This window comes from Leopardus geoffroyi, chromosome B3 (assembly GCF_018350155.1).
Source record: "Leopardus geoffroyi isolate Oge1 chromosome B3, O.geoffroyi_Oge1_pat1.0, whole genome shotgun sequence".
Lineage (NCBI taxonomy): Eukaryota > Metazoa > Chordata > Mammalia > Carnivora > Felidae > Leopardus > Leopardus geoffroyi.
Genome location: NC_059337.1, coordinates 103,711,893 through 103,733,951, shown reverse-complemented (window position 1 = coordinate 103,733,951; position 22,059 = coordinate 103,711,893). Strand labels below are relative to the sequence as shown.

General features: G+C 37.5%; 1 long non-coding RNA gene across 2 annotated transcripts; it reads left to right on the top strand.

Moving 5' to 3' along the window:
- Positions 1–1,551: 1,551 nt before the first annotated feature.
- LOC123583888 lies at positions 1,552–21,756 on the top strand. 2 transcript variants are annotated; one of them, XR_006705024.1, is made up of 3 exons: positions 1,552–1,761; positions 4,407–4,464; positions 21,741–21,756. It is a non-coding gene; the product is annotated as an uncharacterized LOC123583888 (long non-coding RNA). The 2 variants fall into 2 exon arrangements; XR_006705025.1 differs by lacking the exon at positions 21,741–21,756 and adding an exon at positions 5,080–5,117.
- Positions 21,757–22,059: the final 303 nt, after the last annotated feature.

The following is a 22,059-nucleotide window of genomic DNA, read 5'->3' as shown; positions in this document are numbered from 1 at the left end:
CCTTATTTATCTGTTGTTTCATGGTAAAGCATCTCAAGGTAGGGTTTACAAGAGGTTGACCCAGAGGGCTTTGAAAGAGATAAATCAGCATGTTCTTCCTTCTTAACAGAGATGAGTCAGCCTGTCAACACTCATTTGTGGTGTTGTAAAGCTGCTCACTTAAGTGCATAACCTGCCATGCTTGGTGTTAATTGGCTGTTTGAATTAACTCTAGCATTACTTGGAAGCTCAGCTCTGACACATGGCTCCAATTGAAAGTCTCTCCATCTGTAATGTCCTCATTTTGTGGGTGAGGATTCTTAACCTCATAAAATAGGCAGTTATCACCCGGCATAGGTACCATCACTGCCCAAACCATACCCTTAGCCAGTATTGTTTTGTCTGAGCAAGAATGCAACCTCAAAATCTCTGTCAACACAGTTCTTTAGGAATTCACAACCAATTTTTAGAATTTAGGTTTTAGAGTTGTAGATTGAAAGGTAATCAATAAATTAGTTTATTGACTACAGAAAATCAGAGACATAGTTTAATATTTCTATATTTACAATGAATCTTTGTCTGAAAAATGTGCAATGTAGGTTCCTGCTAACCCAGAAAGCTAGGTTAACCCTAAAGTGACCGGTTCTAGGCTGAGCCAATCACAGTCCTTGCTGGGTCTCTTCTGCTGGGGTGTCAAATGGGATTGTTTCTACTGGAGATGCTAGGTCAGGAGGGTATAAGGAAGGCGCTTGTGGTGGAAGACATCATGTGAGCTCAGCCAAGAGATGGAGAGAGAGACAGACAGAGACAGAGACCTTGGGTCCAAGCAAGATGGATCACTGAACTTCCTAGGCATGCACAAGAACCAATAAATTTTTTTTTTCTGTCCCCGTAGGCTAGTTTAAAGTTGAACTCGTAACCAACAGACTTCTAACTAATAGAAGAACATTTAAAAAAATATATCAAAGGTATATTTTTACTCTATAGAGCTATTTTCTAAAGTTCCAACAGTTGGACGCATGCTTAATACTGAGGAGATACATGATTCATATAAGGGGATAATATTTACTGAGCTTACCATGTGCTAGGTATTGTTCTAGGCACTTAGCATGTAGTGAATCATTTCATTCTCATAAGATCATTGGAGGTGGGTATTACTAGCATTATTATACAGATGCGGAAACCCGCACACTGAACACTTGTCCAAGGTCACAGAGCCTATATTTGAATCAGGCAGAGTCTGTGCTCTTAGCCACTAAGCCAGTACTTAGAGCCTGGTTCTCTCCTCTCAATGGGAAAGTCTTTCATAATTACGTCTAATAACAAAAGAGAACAGGCACAGTATCCTTTCTCCTTTCCATGCCTCATAGGCCTCCCTGGACCCTGAGTGCTGTTCTAACTTCCAAAGATGAGCAAGAGAGTCTGGTCCCCCTTTGTAAGGGTGCTGACGGCGCTGACGCCATCGTTGGCTCGCCATCTTCTTCACGCCTGCGCAGTGACCTCCCTCGGAGCTACGTGTTCCAGGCCCTAAGAGGTTAATGTAAGCCCTGATCACAATGAGAGAAGGCTTGTTCGGATCTTCCCTAAAGTGGCGCACAGAAGGGCCCACTGTAGATAACTAGTAGAGAGCCTCTGGAGCACAGATGGTGCCCCTTTAAATAACTATGCTGTGACCTCACCACTGTGCCCCTCCCTCTATAAAAGCTGGGGGTAAGGCCCTGGCAGGGTGGAGAGTAGTTGTGCGGTCTTTGGATTGTTTGCCTGCTGGATTCTTTCTTGTCAGTAAGTTACCCTGGGCGAAACTGTAAACACTATGGAGCGGCTTGTGTCGTTTTGGTCTTAAAGTGCCTTCTTAGCCTGGAGGTTCATTACTGACCCTCTTGTACCTTCTAAAACCTTTGCTATGAGAATCGCTGCCCTTTAGATTTGGGAAGAACATTTCAGAAGAAATTCTACCCATAAGCCTCAGCCTAAACAGGCATACCCATCCTTTCATAAGTACGTAAGGGTCTTGAAAAATGTTATTAAACCAGTGATGAAAATACACAGGTGAGCCTTGGCAGTATGCAATAGAGGTAAATATATCCAAGAAAGCCAAATGTTATGAGAAAGGTTATTCCTACTGCTCAGGGACTGGTATTGAAATCAGGAAAATCTGTGCGTAGCAGGGTGCAGTCACTGGGCTTACATTTTCGTTGATTGCAGGGAAGATTCCTCTCCAAGTTCAAGTTCTCGCTGCCCTCTGTCCCAGGCCCCAGTAGAATTGTCCAATCCGCTTTTGGCACTTAGTTACTTGATTACCTGCTGAAATCCTGCAATTGCTACAGCTGTTGCTATTTTCGCTCCTAGAATTTATGAGCAGGAGAGCATCTCCCTCGCATCTGCTTTGGCTGTTGCTTTTGAAATGAGCGGTAGCGCTGACAGGGAGGGCATGCAGCCCCAAGAGCTCTGGGGGGGGGGGGGGGGGGGCTGAGGACCGCTAAGAGAAAGAGCAACTCTTAACTTTGGAATTAGAATAGTAGCAACATTAAGTATACACATCTTTTTCCCTGAGGAATGCCAAGTATTTTTCAAGAGCATGAACATTAAAATAGTGGCACGGTTTGTAACATCTAGATGCTCTGCAGTGGGGTGACAAGAGGTTTGCTTTTCAAATGGAGGGGCAATGTACGGAGAGAGTACAATTATCTTTAAAGGAACTTGTTAGCTCAGGGGGATCTTCTTTTCAGATGGTTCATAGGTAACGGGAGACAGAGGGCTGGGAGAGAGGGATGCAGAGAGAAAATAAGGTGGTACTATTTCTATAAGCATTTCTGCACACTTTTCTTAATGGGCACTGACCTACACTCTGGTTTCCTCAAGGTCGAAGATAAAATTGATTTTTAGCCAAGGAGCAAGCCCGCCAGACACCTTTATGAGTCCTCAATTCTATGTGGGCTCTGATTTGGAGAAGGCTGTTCTCCTGCTTCCCTGGGCATTGTCTGGCCTTGGGAAACGGCCAATTGCAAAGAAAGTTCACTAAGGATAATAAGCTATTTTCCATAAAGTCAGGTACTTGGGATTAGTTGGGGCCACTGGCTCTTTATGCACAAGTGCCTAGAGTTACTGACTAGCGAACCTCAGAGCAAAACTGAGCGTCTGTCCTGCCTGAGCAGCAGAGCCCGGACCGTCTCTCCATTTCCATGTACAACACCGTCTTCAGAAGACGCGGGGAGAGGATGCATCCCCCAGAATAAATTCTAGTCAATTCCAAGTGAGTCTCAATCCTCATTAAAATAAAGTTGAATTAACAAATCACTGCTGTATGGCACATTTAAAGTAGAACCATTAAACGCCATGAGTTCGTGTTTTTGTGAAGAAAGATCATTTGAAAGTAAAAGGAGAGGGGGAAAAAAAGAACAATTTTGGTACGTGGTTGTCAAAGCTTGAGGAACGTTAACTTTTTGAGCAGAGGAGAATTTTTTTAGGGCCCTACAATAGAAATTAGATAGACAAAAGCTGCGTGGCTGAACCCCACTCTTGTTCGGTGGCCTCAAATACAGGCTTGGGACTCTTGCCCCTACGCAGGATCCTGCAACAGACTAATGCTCTCACCGAGAATAACTAGAAAGGCCATAAAGTGAAATGAAACGTAAGATACAATTTAAAAATTCTGTTAAAAGGCATAAGAGGGCAGCTGATGCCCACCCGCAACTAGGCAGGTCTATACTTAGATTTATAGGATCACAGAGAGGTGAGCTATTGATTTCCAGGTTCCTTTACCCTGAGACATTTGCAGATTGGGGAGCTAGAGTCAGAGCCTGAGAGTCTCGTCTTGGCACGGAAGACGGTAGAGAAACCAGTCTTGACAGTCTTCTAGGGTTTGAAAGACCAAGTTAGTAGAGGGTAGCAAATCACTAGCCACGAGCATGAGGATGCTAGGAGAATCCATTAGCATGTTCCATGGAAGGAATGGAGAACAGTGATGAATTCTGTAAGAAGGCGAAGTAGAGGTCAGATAAGAGAGCTTCCACTGGAAGAGTTACTTAGGATGAGGAACACCTTTCTTTAGCAAAGGTTGAGTGTTCCAGAGTATTTACACGTGATACTTAACTGTTATACAAGTTAAGCTACCTTAAAGTTGGTTAAAATTTTATTGTAAAGAATGAATTATATATATATATATATATATTTATATTTATATATATATCACCAGTGCATGTAGATATATAGTAATACATACATAGTTAAATATTTAATTTGTTTTCAATTAACATACTTAACATAAATGATATTTCTACTATGTTCAGTCTCTTTGAAGTTGAAAGCTTTCCTTCACTGTCTTCATGCATCACTTTCGGAGGAAAAGAAAGGGTTTGATGGACAGAATCTGATTCTGTTTGGGTTATCAGAAGCTCTAAACTAATGGATTGCAAATTGCCTTGTAGGATGTGGCATGTTAGGCCATTGGTGAAATGCAAGCTCCTGGGAAATCAAGCTGATGCTGTAAGTATAATGTACACAGGATACCAACAACTTTCATTCTCCATGAGTACAATTGTTGCTGTTTCCTTTTAAATTCAGGTTTGCAACAAGAATGTAGCTCAGGTCTATCGCTTGGTGCCTGCCTACACTTATATATTATGCAAGACATAATGCTACGAGTGGTTTTGTATTTATTAGGCAATTTTTGTCTGACACATTTATAAGAATGGCTCTCATTGTTAGATATTGTTAGTGATTTAACTTGGAGAACATTTTCTATTCTCTTTCAAGCTTCTGGTTTGGATTAAAGAGTATTAAGATGGAAGTTGAGCTATGAATCAGGTTTTTTTTTTTTTTTTTTTTTTTCCCAATGAAGCAGAAAGGTTGATAAGACGGATAGGACTATAACTGTTTTCCATAATCCTAGATTTTATCATTTTTTCTCATTTGAGTAATTTTACCCATTTAAGCTTTTTAAACTTATGCCACTAAAATATTGCTTTTACCCACTTACGCATTAGGAATCTGAATGAGAAGTCATCTGATTTTTTGAAAGTGTTCTACACTATCTACACTTTGAAAGCCATTGGTTTAGTCCAATTTTTAATTTTTTTTAATGTTTTATTTATTTTTGAGACAGAGACAGAGCATGAACAGGGGAGGGTCAGAGAGAGGGAGACACAGAATCTGAAACCAGCTCCAGGCTCTGAGCTGTCAGCACAGAGCCCGACGCGGGGCTCGAACTCACGGACCACGAGATCATGACCTGAGTCAAGTTGGCCGCTTAACCGACTGAGCCACCCAGGCTAGTCCAATTTTTTAAAAGTTTTGATTGTAATGAGAACACTTTACGTGAGATCTATCCTCTTAACAAATTTAAGCATATATTATTGTTGACCATACTTAAAATGTTGTATAGCCCTCTAGAGCTTTTTACTTGAGTCTGGTTGACCCACAATGTTACGTTAGTGTCAAGCGTACAACACAGTGATTCAACAAGTTTATGCATCAGGCTATGCTCACAGCAAGTGTAGCTACCATCTGTCCCCACATATCGCTATTACAGTATCACGGACTGTATTCCCTATGCTGTGCCTTTTGTTCCCATGATTTATTCATTCCATACATGGAAGCCTGGAACTCCCACTCTCTTTACCCATTTTGCCCAAATCTCTATCCCTTTGCCCGCTGGCAACCATCAGTTTGTTCTCTGTATTTATAGGTCTGATTCTAACTTTTTGTTGATTTTGTTTAGATTCCACTTATGGGTGAAATCACATGGTATTTGTCTTTCTCAGTCTGACTTATTTCACTTAGCGTAATACCCTCTAGGTCCTTCCATGGTGCCTCAAATGGCATAATCTCACCTCACCTTTTAAATGGCTACATATTATCTACCCACCACCCCGACCCCTGTGTGTATGTGTATGCATGTATGTGTACCACATCTTATCCACTCATATATTGATGGACATTTGGGTTGGCTATCATGAATAATGCTGCAGTAAACAAACATAAGGGTGCGTATAAATTTTTGAATTAGTGTTTTTTTTTTCCTTTGGGTTAATATGCAGTAGTGGAATTGGATCATATGATATTCTATTCAATTTTTTGAGGGACCTCCATATATTGTTTTCCACAGTGGTTATACCAACTTATATTCTCACCAACAATGCCAAAGGGTACCTTCCCCCCCACCCCCCACATCCTTGCCAACACTGGTTATTTCTTTTTTTTCCCCCCATTCTAATAGATGTGAGGTGATATCTCCTTGTGGTTTTGATTTGCATTTCCCTGATGATGAGTGATGTTGAACATCATGAAGTGTCTGTTGGCCATCTGTGGGTCTTATTTGGAAAAATGCTCACTTCCTCTGCCCATTTTTTCATTGGATGTTTTTGCTTTTGTTTTTTATTTTGGTGGTGTTGTATAGTTCCTTACATATTTTAGATATTAACCCCTTATCAGATATATCATTTGCAAATATCCTCTCCTATTCTGTAGGTTGTCTTTTTGTTTTGTTGATGGTTTCGTTCACTGTGCAAAAGCTTTGTAGTGCCAATAGTTTGCTTTTTGCTTGTTTCCTTTGCCTTAGGAGACTTACGTAGAAGAAAAATGTCTTTACGGCTGATGTCAGAGCAATTATTTCCTGTGTTCTAAGATTTTTATGATGTCAGGTCTTTAATCTGTTTAGAGTCTCTTTTTGTGTAGGTGTTAAAAGGTGGTAGAGCTTATTCATCTATTCATCATATTTAACAAAAATATCATGCCTGTTGGTTAATAACCCCCCCCCCCCATATCTGCCTCCCTCCTTATCCCTTAGTAACCACCATTCCAATCTTTGATTTTATAAATTTGACTAGTTTTGATACTTCATATAAGTGGAATCACGTAGTGTTTGTCTTTCTGGATCAAGCTTATTTCACAGCACAATGTCCTCAAGGTCCGTCCATGTTGTCACATATTATAGCATTTCCTTCTGTTTTAAGGCTAAATATTATTTTGTATACATATGCCACATTATCTATTCATCTGTCAGGGGACATTTGGGTTGTTTCCACATCTTAGCTATTGAGAATAGTGCTGCAATAAATGGGAGTGCTAATATCCATTCAAGATTCTGATTTCACTTCTTTGGGATGTAAACCTAGAAGAGGGATTGCTGGGTCACATAGTAGTTCTATTTTTAATTTTTTGAGGAACTTTCTGTTTTCCATCTGTGCCATTTTGCATTCCCACCAACAGTGTGCAAAGGTTCTCATTTCTCTACATCCTTGCTGACACCTGTTTTTTTTGTTTGTTTTTGTTTTGTTTTGATAATAGTCATTCTGACAGGTGTGACATATCATCTCACTGTGTTTTTAAGTTTGCAAATTCTAGTTAACATGCGGTATAATATTAGTTTCAGGTGTACAATATGGTGATTCAGCGCTTCCATACAACAGCTGGTGGTCATCACAACAAGTGCACTCCTTAATCCCCATCACCTGTTTCACCCATCTCCCCACCCACCTCCCTTCTGGCAACCATCTGTTTGTTCTCTATAGTTAAGAGTCTGTTTCTTGGTTTGCCTCCCTCTCTCTTTTCCCCCTTTGTTTGTTTTGTTTGTTAAATTCCATATGAGCGAAGTCATATGGGATTTGTCTTTCTCTGACTAATTTCACTTAGCACAATACTCTCTAGCTCCATCCATGTCATTGCAAACAGCAAGATTTCATTCTTTTTTATGGCTGAGTAATATTCCATCACATATATACCACATCTTCTTTATACATTTATCAGTCAGTGGACACTTGGGCTGTTCTTATTTCCATAATTTGGCTGTTATAGATAATGCTGCTATAGACATCAGGGTGAATGTATCCCTTTGAATGAATCCCTTTGCATCCCTTTGAATGAATCCCTTTGTATCCCCCTTTGAATTAGTATTTTTGTATTTTGAGGGTAAATACCTAGTAGTGGAATTACTGGGTCATAGGATAGTTCTATTTTTAACTTTTTGAGGAACCTCCATACTGTTTTCCACAGTAGCTGAACCAGTTTGCATTCCCACCAACAGTGGAAGAGGGTTCCTCTTTCTCCACATCCTTGCCAACACCTGTTTCTTGTGTTGTTGATTTTAGCCATTCTGGCAAGTGTGAAGTGATATCTCATTGTGGTTTTGATTTGTATTTCCCTGATGATTGTGGGGATTTTTTTTTGTTTGGTTTTTTAATGTTTGAGAGTGAGAGTGCACGTGCATGGATAAGGGGCAGGGAGAGAGGAGAGAGAATCCCAGGCAGGCTTCACTCACTTTCAGCACAGAGCCCAAAGTGGGCTCAATCCCATAAACCATGAGATCATCACCTGAGCCAAAATGAAGTGTGGCATGCTTAGCCAACTGAGCCACTCAGGTGCCCCTGATTGTGGTTTTGGTTAGCATTTTTTTGATTAGTGATGAACATTTTTTCATATACCTATTGGCCATGTGTATGTCATCTTTGGAGAAATGTCTGTTCAAGCTCCTCAAGTCTTCAACCCATTTTAAAATTAGGTTATTAGTTTTTTTCTCATGGAGTTGTATGATCAAATATATGGTTTGCAAATATTCTCTCATTCTATAGGTTTCTTCTTCATTCCATCATTTCCTTTGCTGTGCAGAAGCTTTTCAATTTGAGTTCCACTTGTCTATTTGTTGCCTGTGCTTTGGGGGTCATATCTATAAAATCATTATCAAAACCAATATCATGAAGTTTATTCCCTATGGTTGCTTCTGAAAATCTTTACAGTTTCAGGTCTTTCATTTAAGTCTTTAACCAGTTTGAGTTGATTTTTGTGTGTATAGAGTAAGTTACAGGTCCAACTTCACTCTTTTACATGTAGAATGGTCCAGTTTTCCCAACACCAAGTAGTTGAAAAGACTATCTTTTCCCTATTGTGTTTTCTTAAACCCTTGCTGAAATACCTTGATCATGTATATATGGATTTATTTCTGGGCTCTCTTATGTTCCATTGGTTTATATGTCTTTTTATGCAAGTACCATACTATTTTAATTATTAAAACTCTGTAATATAGTTTGAAATCTTAAAGTGTTCTGCTTCCAGTTTTCTTCTTAGAATTGGCTATTCATAGTCATCTGTGGTTCCTTATGAACTGTAGAATTGCCTTTTATTTTTTTCTTTTTCTTTTTTTTTGCCTTTTCTATTTCTGTAAAAAAAGTTTTTGGAATTTTGATAGGGATTGTGTTGAATCTGTAGATTGCTTTGATTAGTCTTCTAATCCATGAACATAAGTTGTCTTTCCATTTGTGTCTTGTTTAATTTCTTTCATGAATGTTTTTAATTTTCAGTATAAAAATCTTTTAAGCGCTCCTGGGTGGCTCAGTTGGTTAAGCATCCAACTCTTGATTTTAAGCTCAGGTCCTGATCTCACAAACCAGGATACTGAGCCCTGTGTCCAGCTCTGCACTGACAGTGAGAAGTCTGGTTGGGATTCTCTCTCTCTCTCTCTCTGCCTCTCCCCCCACCCATGCTCACTTGCTCACTCTCTCTCAAAATAAATAAACTTTAAAAAAACTTTGGCTCCTTAGTTTATTCCTAAGTATTTTATTCTTTTGCTACTATTATGAATGGGATTGTTTTTCTAATTTCCTTCCCAGATAGTTCATTTTTAGCATATAAAAACATGACTGAATTTGGGGGGGGGGGAGTAAAGGCTTTTTAAAATTTATTTTAATTTAATTTTTTAAAGTTTTTATTTTAATTTTAGATAACCTACAGTGTCATTAGTTTCAGATGTACAAATAGTGATTCAGTAATTCCATATAACACGTGGTGCTCATCACAAGTGCACTCCTTCATCCCCATCACCTATTTCACCCATCCCCCTACCTCTACTTTGGTACCATCAGTTCTATAGTTAAGAGTCTGTTTCTTGGTTTGCCTCTCTTTTTTCCCTTTGCTCATTTGTTTCTTAAATTCTGTGTGAGCAAAATTATATGGTATTTATCTTTCTCTAACTGACTTATTCTGCTTAGCATAATATTTTCTAGCTCCATCCATGTCATTGCAAATGGCAAGATTTCATTCACACACACACACACACACACCCACACACACACACACACCCCACAGCTTCTTTAGCCATTCATCAGTCGATGGACACTTGGGCTGTTTCCATATTTTGGCTATTGTTGCTAATGCTGCAGTGAACATAAGAGTATGTATATCCCTTTGATTTTGTATTTTTGTATTGGGGGGTGGTAAATACCTAGTAGTGCAATTGCTAGATCATACCATGGTTCTATATTTAACTTTATGAGGAAACTCCATCCCTAGTGTTCTCCATAGTGGCTACAAAAGTTTCTATTCCTATCATTTAGTGCACAAGCGTTCCTTTTTCTCCACATTCTCCCCAACACCTGATGGTTTTTTCTGTTGTTGATTTTAACCATTCTAACAGGTGTGAAGTGATATCTTCATGTAATTTTGATTTATATTTCCCTGATGGTGAGTGATGATGAGCATCTTTTCATGTGATGGTTGGCCACCTAGATATCATCTTTGGAGAAATGTCTATTCATTTCTTCCCAATTTTTTTTTTTAATTTTTTTTTTACGTTTATTTATTTTTGAGACAGAGAGAGACAGAGCATGAACGGGGGAGGGGCAGAGAGAGAGGGAGACACAGAATCGGAAACAGGCTCCAGGCTCTGAGCCATCAGCCCAGAGCCCGACGTGGGGCTTGAACTCACGGACCGTGAGATCGTGACCTGGCTGAAGTCGGACGCTTAACCGACTGCGCCACCCAGGCGCCCCACCTTCCCAATTTTTAATTTGATCAGTTTTTGAGTGTTGAGTTTTATAAGTTCTCGATATATTTTAGATACAAACCCTTTATCACATAATGTCATTTGCAGATATCTTCACCCGTTTTGTTGGTTGCCTTTCAGTTTTGTTGATTGTTTTCTTCATTGTGCAGAAGTTTTTTTTATTTTGATGTAGTCGCATCAATGTATTTTTGCTTTTGTTTCCCTTGCCTCTGAGGACCTATCTAGAAAAAAGTTATTACTTCTGATGTCAGAGAAATTACTGCCTGAGCTCTCTTCAAGGCCTTTTTGATCTTCAGGTCTCCTATTAAGGTCTTTAATGCATTTGGAATTTATTTTGTGTGTGGTGTAAGGAAGTGGTCTACTTTCATTATTTTGCATGTTGCTATCCAGTTTTCCTAACACCAACAACACCAATTGTTGAAGAGACCATCTGTTTCCCATTGAATATTCTTTCCTTCTTTGTCAAAGATTAATGACCATATAATAGTGGGTTCATCTCTGGGCTTTCTATTCTGTTCCATTCATCTGTGTGTCTATTTTTGTGCTAATACCATACTGTTTTGATCACTACAGCTTTGTGATACAACTTAAAGTCTGCAATTGTGATTGCTTTTTGCTTTTCTTTTCTTTAAGATTACTTTGGATACTCAGAATCTTGTGGTTCCATACCAATCATACGATTGCTCTAGCTCTGTGAAAAATGCTGTTGGTATTTTGATAGGGATTGCATTAAATGTGTAGTTTGCTCTAGGTAATATAGACATTTTAACAGTATTCTTCCAACCCATGAGGATGGAATGTCTTTCCATTTCTTTGTGTTGTCTTCAATTTCTTTCATCGGTGTTTTATAGTTTTCATAGTTTTCAGAGTACAGATCTTTCGTCTCTTTGGTTAGGTTTATTCCTAGGTATCTTATGGTTTGGTGCAATTGTAAATGGATTGTTGTAAATGGATTCCTTCTCTTATTGGTGTATAGAAATGTAACAGATTTCTGTACATGGGTTTTGTATCCTGTGACTCTACTGAATTCGTGTATCAATTCTAGCAGGTTTTTGGTGGAATCTTTCAAGGTACCTATATAGAGTATTATGCCATCTGCAAATAGTGAAAGTTTTACTTCTTGCTGATTTGGATGCCTTTTGCCTCTTTTTTTAATGTTTATTTTTGTGAGAGAGAGGGAGAGAGAGAAGAGAAGAGAGGGGGGAGAGAGAATCCTAAGCAGACTGTGCTGTGTCAGTGCAGAGTCTGATACAGGGCTCCGTCTCCTGGTTCATGAGATCATGTCCTGAGCTGAAATCAAGAGTCAGGTGCTTAACCAAATGAGTCACCCAGGCACCCCAAGGATACCTTTTTGTTTTCTTTTTGTTGTCTGATTGCTGTGGCTAGGACTTCCAGTACTATATTGAATAAAAGTGGTGAGAGTAGACAACCCTATCTTATTCCTGACCTGAGGGGAAAAGCTCTGTTCTTCCCCACTCAAGATATTAGCTATGGGTTTTTCACATATGGTATTTATTATATTGAGATATGCTCACTCTAAACCTATTGTTGAGGGCTTTTTAAATCATGAATGGATTTTTTACATTGTCAAATGTTTTTTCTGCATCTATTGAAATGATCATATGGTTCTTATTCTTTTTTTTTATTAATGTGTTATATCACATTGACTTGCAAATATTGAACCACCCTTGCAGCCCAGGAATAAATCCCACTTGATCTTGATGAATGATTTCTTTATTGTTAGATTTGTTTTGCTAGTATTTTGTTAAGAAATTTTGCATCTATGTCCATCAGAGATATTGGCCTGAAACTATTCTTTTTGTGGTGTCTTTATCTGGTTTTGGTATGAGGGCAATAATGCTGGCCTCATAGAGTGAATTTGAAGGATTCATAGAATGAAGTTTTCCTTTTCTATTTTTTTGGGATAGTTTGAGAAGAATGGATATTCACTTTTCTTTAAATGTTTGGTAGAATTTGCCTATGAAGCCATCTGGTCCTAGACTTTTGTTTTTGGGAGTTTATGATTGCTGATTCAATTTCTTTGCTGGTTATCAGTCTGTTCAAGTTTTTTATTTCTTTCTGTTTCAGTTTTGGTAGGTTATATGTTTTGAGGAATTTATCTATTTCTTCTAGGTTGTCCAATTTGTTGGCATATAGTTTTTCATAAGTCTCATTATTTGTATCTGTGAAGTTGGTTGTTAATTCTCCTCTCTCATTTATGATTTTTATTTATTTGAGTCCTTTCTCTTTTTGATATGTCTGACTGGAGGTTTGTCAATTTTTTCAAAGAACCAGTTCCTGGTTTCATTGTTGTATTGTTTCTATATAACTTATTTCTGCTGTAATCTTTATTATTCCCTTCCTTCTGCTGGTTTGGGGTTTTGTTTGTTCTTTTTCTAGCTCCTTTAGGTTTAAGGTCAGATTGTTTGAGATTTTTCTTCTTAATGTAGGCCTGTATTGCTATAAACTTCCCTCATAGGACCACTTCTGCATCATCCCAAAGGATTTGGACTGTTTTTTTCATTTCCAATTGTTTTCATGTAATTTTTTATTTCTGCTTCTATATCCTGGTTGACCCATTCATTGTTTACTAGCAAGTTGTTTAACCTCTGTGTATCTATGTTCTTTTCAGATTTTTTTTTCTAGTTTTATAACCTGATAGAGAGGTGCATGGTATAACGTCAATCTTTTTTTTGTTTGTTTGTTTTTGTAAGGCCTGTTTTGTGACATAATATGTCATCTATTTTGGAGAATGTTCATGTACACTTGAATAGAATGTGTATTCTGCTTTTTTAGGATGGAATGTTCAGAAAAATCTGTTAATACATCCATCTGGTCTAGTGTGTCATTCAAAGCCATTGTTTCCTAGTTGATTTTTCTGTTTAGATGATCTTTCCATTGATGTAAATGGGGTGTTAAATTCCCCTACTATTATATTATTATTGATTAGTTTCTTTATGTTTATTATTAACTTTTAGGTGTTTGGGTGCTTTCATGTTGGATGCATAAATTATTATAGTTGTATCTTCTTGCTGGATTGTTCCCTTTATTATTATATAGTGTCCTTCTTTGTTTCTTGTTACAGTCTTTGTTTTAAAGCGTAGTTTGTCCAATATAAGCATTGGTACTCCAGCTTTATTTTGACCTCCATTAGCATGTTAGATGCTTCTCCATCCTCTCTAACTTTCAATCTCCAGGTATCTTTAGGTATAAGATGAGTCTCTTGCAGGCAGCATAAAGATGGGTCTTTTTAAAAACTCCATTCTGCTACTGTCTTTTGATTGCAGCATTTAGTTCATTTACATTCAAAATAATTATTGATAGGTATTGTACTTATTGCTGTTTTTAAAAATTTGTTTTCTGTTTTTTTTTCTCTTTGTTCTCTTGCCTTTGCTTTGTGTTGAGTATTTTTAGTGTTTTGTTTGGATTTATTTCTCTTTATTTTTTGTGTGGCTACCATAGGTTTTGGGTTTGTGTTTACCATGAAGTTCATAAATAACATCCTAAGTAAATAGCAGTTTGTATTTATTGGTCCTTTAGGTTCATACACATTTTAATAACCACAACAAAAACAAACCAGGAAAATAAAAAATTTACTTTTCCTTACCCCTTTTTTACTCTCTTCTCCAAAGTTGATGTATTTGTGTTCATATTTTACATCTTTTTGTTCATAGTTTTCTTATGTCTAATTATGGCTTTCTTTTCTACTTTAAAGAAGTCCCTTTAACATTTCTTGTAAGGCTGGGTTAGTGGTGATAAAGCCCTTTATCTTTTGTTTGTCTGGGGAACTATCTCTCTTTCAAATATGAATGAAACCTTGCTGGTAGAGTATTCTTGGTTGCAGGTTTTTCCCTTTCAGCACTTTGACTATATTATGCAACTTGCTTCTTGCTGGCCAAGTTTCTGCTGAAAAATAAGCTGATAGCCTTATAGGTTTTCCCTGGTAGGTCACTTTCTTCCTTGTTGCTTTAAAGAGTCTTTAACCTTTTGATGTTTTAATTATTCTGTGCCTGCTTGGGGTCATCTTGTCTTGAACTCTGCTTCTTGGATTTGGGATATCTATTTCCTTTCTTAGGTTAGAGAAGTTTTCAGTTATTATTTCTTCAAATAAGTTTTCTACACATTTCTCTCTTCTTCTTCTGGGACCCCAAGCAGTGCTGGACTTGATGTTTTCTAAGAGATCTCTTAATTTATCTTCATTAAAAAAATTATTTTCTTTTTGCTGTTCAGCTTGTGTGTTTTCCAATATCTTGTCTTCCAGATCACTGAGTACTCCTGCCTCTGCTAATCTACTGTTGTTTCCCTTTAGTGTGTTTTTTATTTTCAGTTACTGTATTCTTCAACCCTGGTTCTTTTTAATATTTTCTCTTTATTGAAAGCCTCAGTTCTCACGTCTTTTCTCTCAAGTCTAGTGAGTATCTTTATGATCATTATTTTAAATTCTTTATCAGGTGTATTGCTTATCTGTTAGTTCTTTTGAGGTTTTGTCTTGTTTCTTTTGGAGTATATTCCTCTGTCTCCCTATTTTGCTTAACTTTCTGTGTTTATTTCTATAGATTAGGTGGAACCTATGGCTTGTTTTCTGTGCCTCAGCACCACAGGACAGCTGCCATGGGCTTGTGGACTTACGGACCCTGGGTTCACTGAGGCTGCAAGCGTTCTGTGAGCCAGACCCTGCTCAGGTCTGAGCTTTTAAGGGGGAGAGGGGAGAGTGTTCCCACTGCTGCTTGGCCCTTTTAAACCCCGACCTATTTTTCTATATCCCAGAGTGAGGGGTTGGTGTGGACTTGATACCCTAGGCTTGCTGAGGTCATGAGCTTACTGAGACAATCAGACAACATGCCCATTGTGGTGTGTAGACCCTGTTCTGGTCTGGACTTTTATGGTGGTGGGGGGGGGGCGGGGGGAACATAAACTGTGTCATTCTCTAGTTCCTCTGACCTGGAGAGCATTCCTGCAGCTCCTCTGCCACTTGGCACAGCTCTAGTGTTGCTTCCTTTATGTACTAGTTGCTCCTTTAAGCTATGGCTTTCTTTCTGTGCCTAAGGACAGAGGGATCTGTTCCTAGTCCCTCAGTACTATCACTCACCACTGCCATTGACAGTGGTGGGGGTTCCCTTTGTTACTGTGTCTCTGTCTCTCTTGCCATTCTCTTGCTGTTCTATCTTTGGTTGTTCAGAAGCTGTTCGGTCAGAGTTCAGTTATTCAGGAGGAATTGTTCTATTAATAGGTGTAATTTGGTGTGTTCCATGGAGGAGAGGAGTTCAGAGTCTTCCTACATTGCTCTTGAACAGGAACTCCCAAAACACAAGTGATTTTTGTATGTTGACTTGGTATCCTACAACTTTACTGAATGCACTTATTAGTTTCATTAGTTATAATAGTTTTTTAATGGATTCTTGTGGTTTTCTGTATATAAAATGTCATCTGCCAACAGATCATTTTACTTCCTTTCCAATTTGCATTATGTCTTTTTCTTGTCTAATTGCTCTAGCTATCACTTCTAGTACTGTGTTAAGCAGAAGTGGTAAGAGTGAGCATCCTTGCCTTATTCCTGATTTTAGAGAAAAAATTTTCAATTTTTCATCAGTATGTTATCTACATGCTTTTAATATATAGCTTTAATTTTGTTGGGATATTTTCCTTCTATTCCCAGTTTGTTGAGAATTGTAATCATGAATTGATGATGAATCTGAGCAAATGTTTTTTCTGCATCTATTGAGGCAATTGTAATTTTTATCCTTTAATCTTAGGATGTAATATATAACTTTAGTTTTTGTATATTGAATTATCCTAGCATCCCAAGGATAAATCTCACTTGGTCATAGTGTATAATCCTTCCAATGTGCTATTGAATTCAGTTTACTACTATTTTGTTGAGGATTTTTGTGTTTATGTTCATCAGAGATATTGGCCTGTAGTTTGCTTTGTCTAGCTTTGGAATCAAAGTAATGCTTGTCTCATAAAATGAATTTGGAAGGATTCCCTCCTTACCAGCTTTTGGGAAGAGTTTGAGAAGGATTAACCTTAATTCTTCTTTTAGATGTTTGGTAGAATTTACCAGTGAAGCCATCTAGTTCTGGGCTCTTCTTTGTTGGGAAGTTTTTGATTACAGATCCAGTCCCCATAGTAGTTATGAGTCTGTTTAAGCTTTATATTTCCTCATGACTTAGTTTTAGTAGGTCCTATGTTTCTAGGAATTTATCCATTTCAATTTGTTGGTGGAAGTTGTTCATAGTAGTCAATCATTCTTTTTATTCCTATGTCCTCAGTTGTGATATCTTTTCATTCTAGTTTTACTTGCATTTGTTCTCTTCTTTCTTAGTTTAGCTAAGGATTTGTCAATTTTGTTTGTCTTTTCCAAAAAAAAAAAAAAAAACCTCTTAGTTTGTCAATTTTTTTTCTATTTTTAGAATATTCTATTTTGTTTCTTGTGCTCCTTGTAATTTCCTTCCTTCTCTTACCTTTTGGCTTGTTTTTTTTTTTCTTTTTTTCTAGCTCCTTGAGGTATAAAGTTGGGTTGTTTGAAATCTTCCTTCTTTTTTAATATGTGCACTTATTGCTGTGAATTTCCCTTTTACTGTAAGTTTTGATATGTTGTAGTTTTGTTTTAATTTGTCTCAATGTATTTTCTAATTTTCTTTTTAGGTTCCCCTTTGACCTAACGATTGTTCAGGAGTGTGCTATTTAATTTACACATTATTGTGAAGTTTCCAGTTTTCCTTCTATTATTTTTTAGTTTCCTTCTGTTGTGATAGGAAAAGATATTTAGTATAATTTCAATCTTTTAAATTGAGACTTGTGACTTGATGTGATCAATTTAGTCCCATTTCATCATCTCCTGTAGGAAAAACAGGCAGAAAGATTAAGCAACTTGCATAGGACCACACAATTAGCAGCCATATAATTACCAGAAACTGACACCTAACTTGGTGCTCCTTCCTCTGTCCACATTGGCTTTGTTTTCTAATTTTAATCCTGTTGATTCAGACTGACTGTATCATAGACACCTTTATTTTCTAAAGCAGATTTTATCCTACAGATTTATAGAGGCAAGTAGGCAACTCCATTAAAAATCAAACTATAATACATTGTAACTAAGGAGTTCTCATCCAATGGAAATCTTGGTGGGCGGCAGAGACTGATTTTATTGGACTATTTATTAGATTTTATAGCATAGGTTGCAGCATTTTCAATGACTTTTTACTCTTGCTCTATACAAGAAACTAACAGGATAATCAGTCAAGAATCCTGATGCTTTCCACCAGCAACAAGGGGTAATAATCCAGTGATAACCCAGCTTCGTATCCAAGTGGATTAGTGAATTAACCTTTTTTTTTTTTTTTTTTTTTTTGAGAGAGAAAGAGAGACCGACTGAGACCCCGTGTGAACAGGAGAGGGGCAGAGTGAGAGGGGGCAGGAAGAGAGAATCCCAAGCAGACTCCACACTGGCAGCTCAGAGCCAGACATGGGGATCAAACTCATAAAACTGAAAGATCATGCCTGAGCTGAAATCAAGACTCAGATACTTGACTGACTGAGCCACCCAGGAGCCCTGTGAATTAACGAATTCTAAGGAACAGAATAGGACTTTGAAATTGTGAAAAATAAAATACTTTTAAAATTGAGAAACATCTACCAACTGAGAAGGTGGTATATACTTGTCAGCCTTATTCTCATATATATAGTCACAAATATAACTTTATGTTATGAAAATATATAGTAAATACTACATGGTCATTTAAATGCTTTAAGTCATAGAGGCTGTGATACAGAACTGTACACAGCAACAAATAGTATATATAAATAGTAGAGTTTAGAACTCCATGAATATCAGTGGTCAACATTGGGCTCATGCTCCTTTGTGTCTTTAAAATAATTTTGAGAATGTATGGCAATAGGTCCATAACTGCTACAGCCTACTAATTATAGCACTCCCCAAGAAAGTAAAACACATTAGATGGGAGAAGAGCAGGTCTGTGGTCAAATAAATTTGGGATGTACTAGATTTATTTACCAAGGTCATAAGGTTAAAAATGACCTCCCCCCACCCACCCCCGGATCTCAGCCAAACTTGGTTTTATTTATTTCAACTTGAATTTCAAATTGTAGTTAACATATAGTGTCATTTTACTTTCAGGTATACAATATAGTGATTTAATAATTTCATATAGTACTGAGTGCTCATTAAGATCAGTGTATTCTTTTTTATTTCAAGTTTTTATTTAAATTCTAGTTAATGTATATGGTAAAATTGGTTTTAGGTATAGAATTTAGTGATGCATCACTTGCATATAACAACCAGTGCTCATCACAAGTGGACTCCTTTATATCCATCACCTATTTAGCCCATCCCTCACCTCCCTCCATCAACCCTCAGTCCGTTCTCTATAGTTGAGAGTCTCTTTATGGTTTGCTTCCCCTTCCCCCCCTCCTTTCCCTATGTTCTACTGTTGTGTTTCTTAAATTCCACATATGAGTGAAATCATATGGTATTTGTCTTTCTCTGACTTATTTTGCTTAGCATAATACACTCTAGCTCCATTCACGTCATTGCAAATGGCAAGATTTCATTCTTTTTGGTGGAGCAATATTCCATTGTGTATATATACACGCCTCATCTCACACCTGTCAGAATGGTTACAATTAACAACACCGGAAGCAACAGATGTTGGTGAGGAGGTAGAGAAAGAGGAACACTCCTATACTGTTGGTGGGAATGTAAACTGGTGCAGCCACTCTGGAAAACAGTATGGAGGTTCCTCAAAAAGTTCAAAATAGAACTACCCTATGACCCATCAATTGCACTACTAGGTATTTACCCAAAGGATACAAAACTACTGATTCAAAGGGGGCATATGCACCCTGATATGTATAGCAGCATTATCAATAATAGCCAAACTATGGAAAGAGGCCACATATCCATTGACTGATGAATGGTTAAAGATAAGCATACTCTTAGTCTCCTTCATGTATTTCACCTGTCTCCACAACCACCTCCCCTCTGGTAACCATAGTAAGAGTTTTTTTGTTTGTTTTTGTCTTAAATGTTTTATTTGAGAAAGAATGTGAACTGGGGAGGGGCAGAGAGAGGGGGAGATGAAGAATTCCAAGCAGTCTCTGCTGAGTCAGCACAGTGGAGTGCTGTGCGTCACAGCATGAACTGTGAAATCATGACCTGAGCCAAACTCAAGAGTCAGTGGCTCAGCTGAGTGAGCCACCCGGGTGCCCCAAGAGTCTATTTTTTGGTTTGTTACTTTTTCTTTCCTTTTCTCATTTGTTTTGTTTCTTAAATTCCACATGTGAGTGAATCATATGGTGTTTGTCTTTCTCTGACTTATTTCACTTATTATGCTCTATAGGTCCATTCATGTTGTTGCAAATAGCAAGATTTCATTTTTTATGGCTAAGTAATATTCCATGTGATATGTATATATTATATATATATTGTGTGTGTGTGTATATATATACATATATATATATATATACACACTATATGTATACATATACATACACCTATCACTATCTCTATCCATTCATCCATTGATGGATACTTGAGCTGCTTTCATACCTTGGCTATAGTAACTAATACTGTAATGAACATAGGGGTACATACATCCTTTCAAATTAGTGTTTTAATTTTTGGGGATAAATTTCTTTAGATAATCCAGTGATATTATTGGATCCTATGGTAGTTCGATTTTTAATTTTTTGAGGAACTTTGAGCCACTTTCACAGTGGCTGCATCAGTTTATATTCCCACCAATAATGCACGAGGTTCCTTTTTCTCCACATCCTTTTCAACACTTGTTATTTCTTGTGTTTTTGATAGTAGTCATTCTGAAAGGTGTGAAGTGACCTCTCGTAGTTTTGATTTGTATTTCCCTAATGATGAGTGATGTTGAGCATCTTTCCGTGTGTCTGTTGCCCATCTGTATGTCTGCTTTGGAGAAATGTCTGTTTAAGTCTTCTGCCAATTTTTAAATCGGATTTTTTTTGGGTGTTGAGTAGTATAATAGTATATTCTTTATATAATTTGGATACTAACCCCTTACTGGATGCGACATTTGTAAATATATTTTCCTATTCAGTAGGTTGTATTTTAGTTTTGTTGGTTGTTTCCTTTGCTGCGCAGAAGCCTTTTATTTTGATGTAGTTGCAACAGTTTATTTTTTCTTGTGTTGCCCTTGCCTCAGGAGCCATATCTAGAAAAGTGTTGTTGTTGCTAATGTCAGATAAATTATTGCCTGTGCTCTCTTCTAGGATTTTTATGGTTTCATGTCTCATATACAGATCCTTAATCCATTTCAAGTTTATTTTATGTGTGGTGTAAGAAAGTGATCTGGTTTCATTCTTTTGCATGCAGCTGTTCAATTTTCCAGCACCATTTGTTGAAGAGGCTTTTTCCCATTGTATATGTTTTCCTCCTTTGTTGTATATTAATTGACCATCTAATCGTGGATTTATTTCTGGGCATGCTGTTCTCCACTGATCTATGTATCTATTTTTGTGTCAGTACCATATAGTTTTGATAACTACAGCTTTGTAATGTATCTTCAAATCTTGGATTATGATACTTCCAATTTTGTTCTTTTTCAAGATTGTTTTGCTGTTCAGAGTCTTTGTGGTTCCATACAAATTTTAGGACAATTTGTTCTAGTTTTGCGGAAAATACTATTGGTATTTTGATAGGGATTGCATTAAATGTATAGATTGCTTTGGGTAGTATGGACAGTTTAATGATATTTGTTCTTTTAACCCATTAGCATGAAATTCTTTCCATTTGTGTCATCTTCAATTTCTTTCATCATGGTTTTGAAAACTTTCAGATAATAGGTCTTTCACCTCTTTGGTTAAGTTTATTCCTAGGTATTTTATTCTTTTTTGTGCTATTGAAAGTGGGATTGTTTCCTTTCCTTTTTCTTTTAAAGGCTTATTTATTATTTTTGAGAGAGAGATAGAGCATGAGCAGGGGAGGGGCACAGAGAGAGAGACAGACAGATAGACACACAATCAGAATCTGAAGCAGGCTCCAGGCTCTGAGCTGTCAGCACAGAGCCCGATGCAGGCCTCGAACTCACAAACAGTGAGATCATGACCCGAGCCGAAGTCAGACGCTTAACCCACTGAGCCACTCAAGTGCCCCAGTGGGATTGTTTTTTTAATTTCTTCCTGCTACTTCATATTAGTGTACAGAAATGCAACAGATTGGTGTATATTTGTATCCTTGCAACTTTACTGAATTCATTTATTAATTCTAGTAGTTTTTTTGGTAGAGTCACTAGGGTTTTCTATATATAGTATCA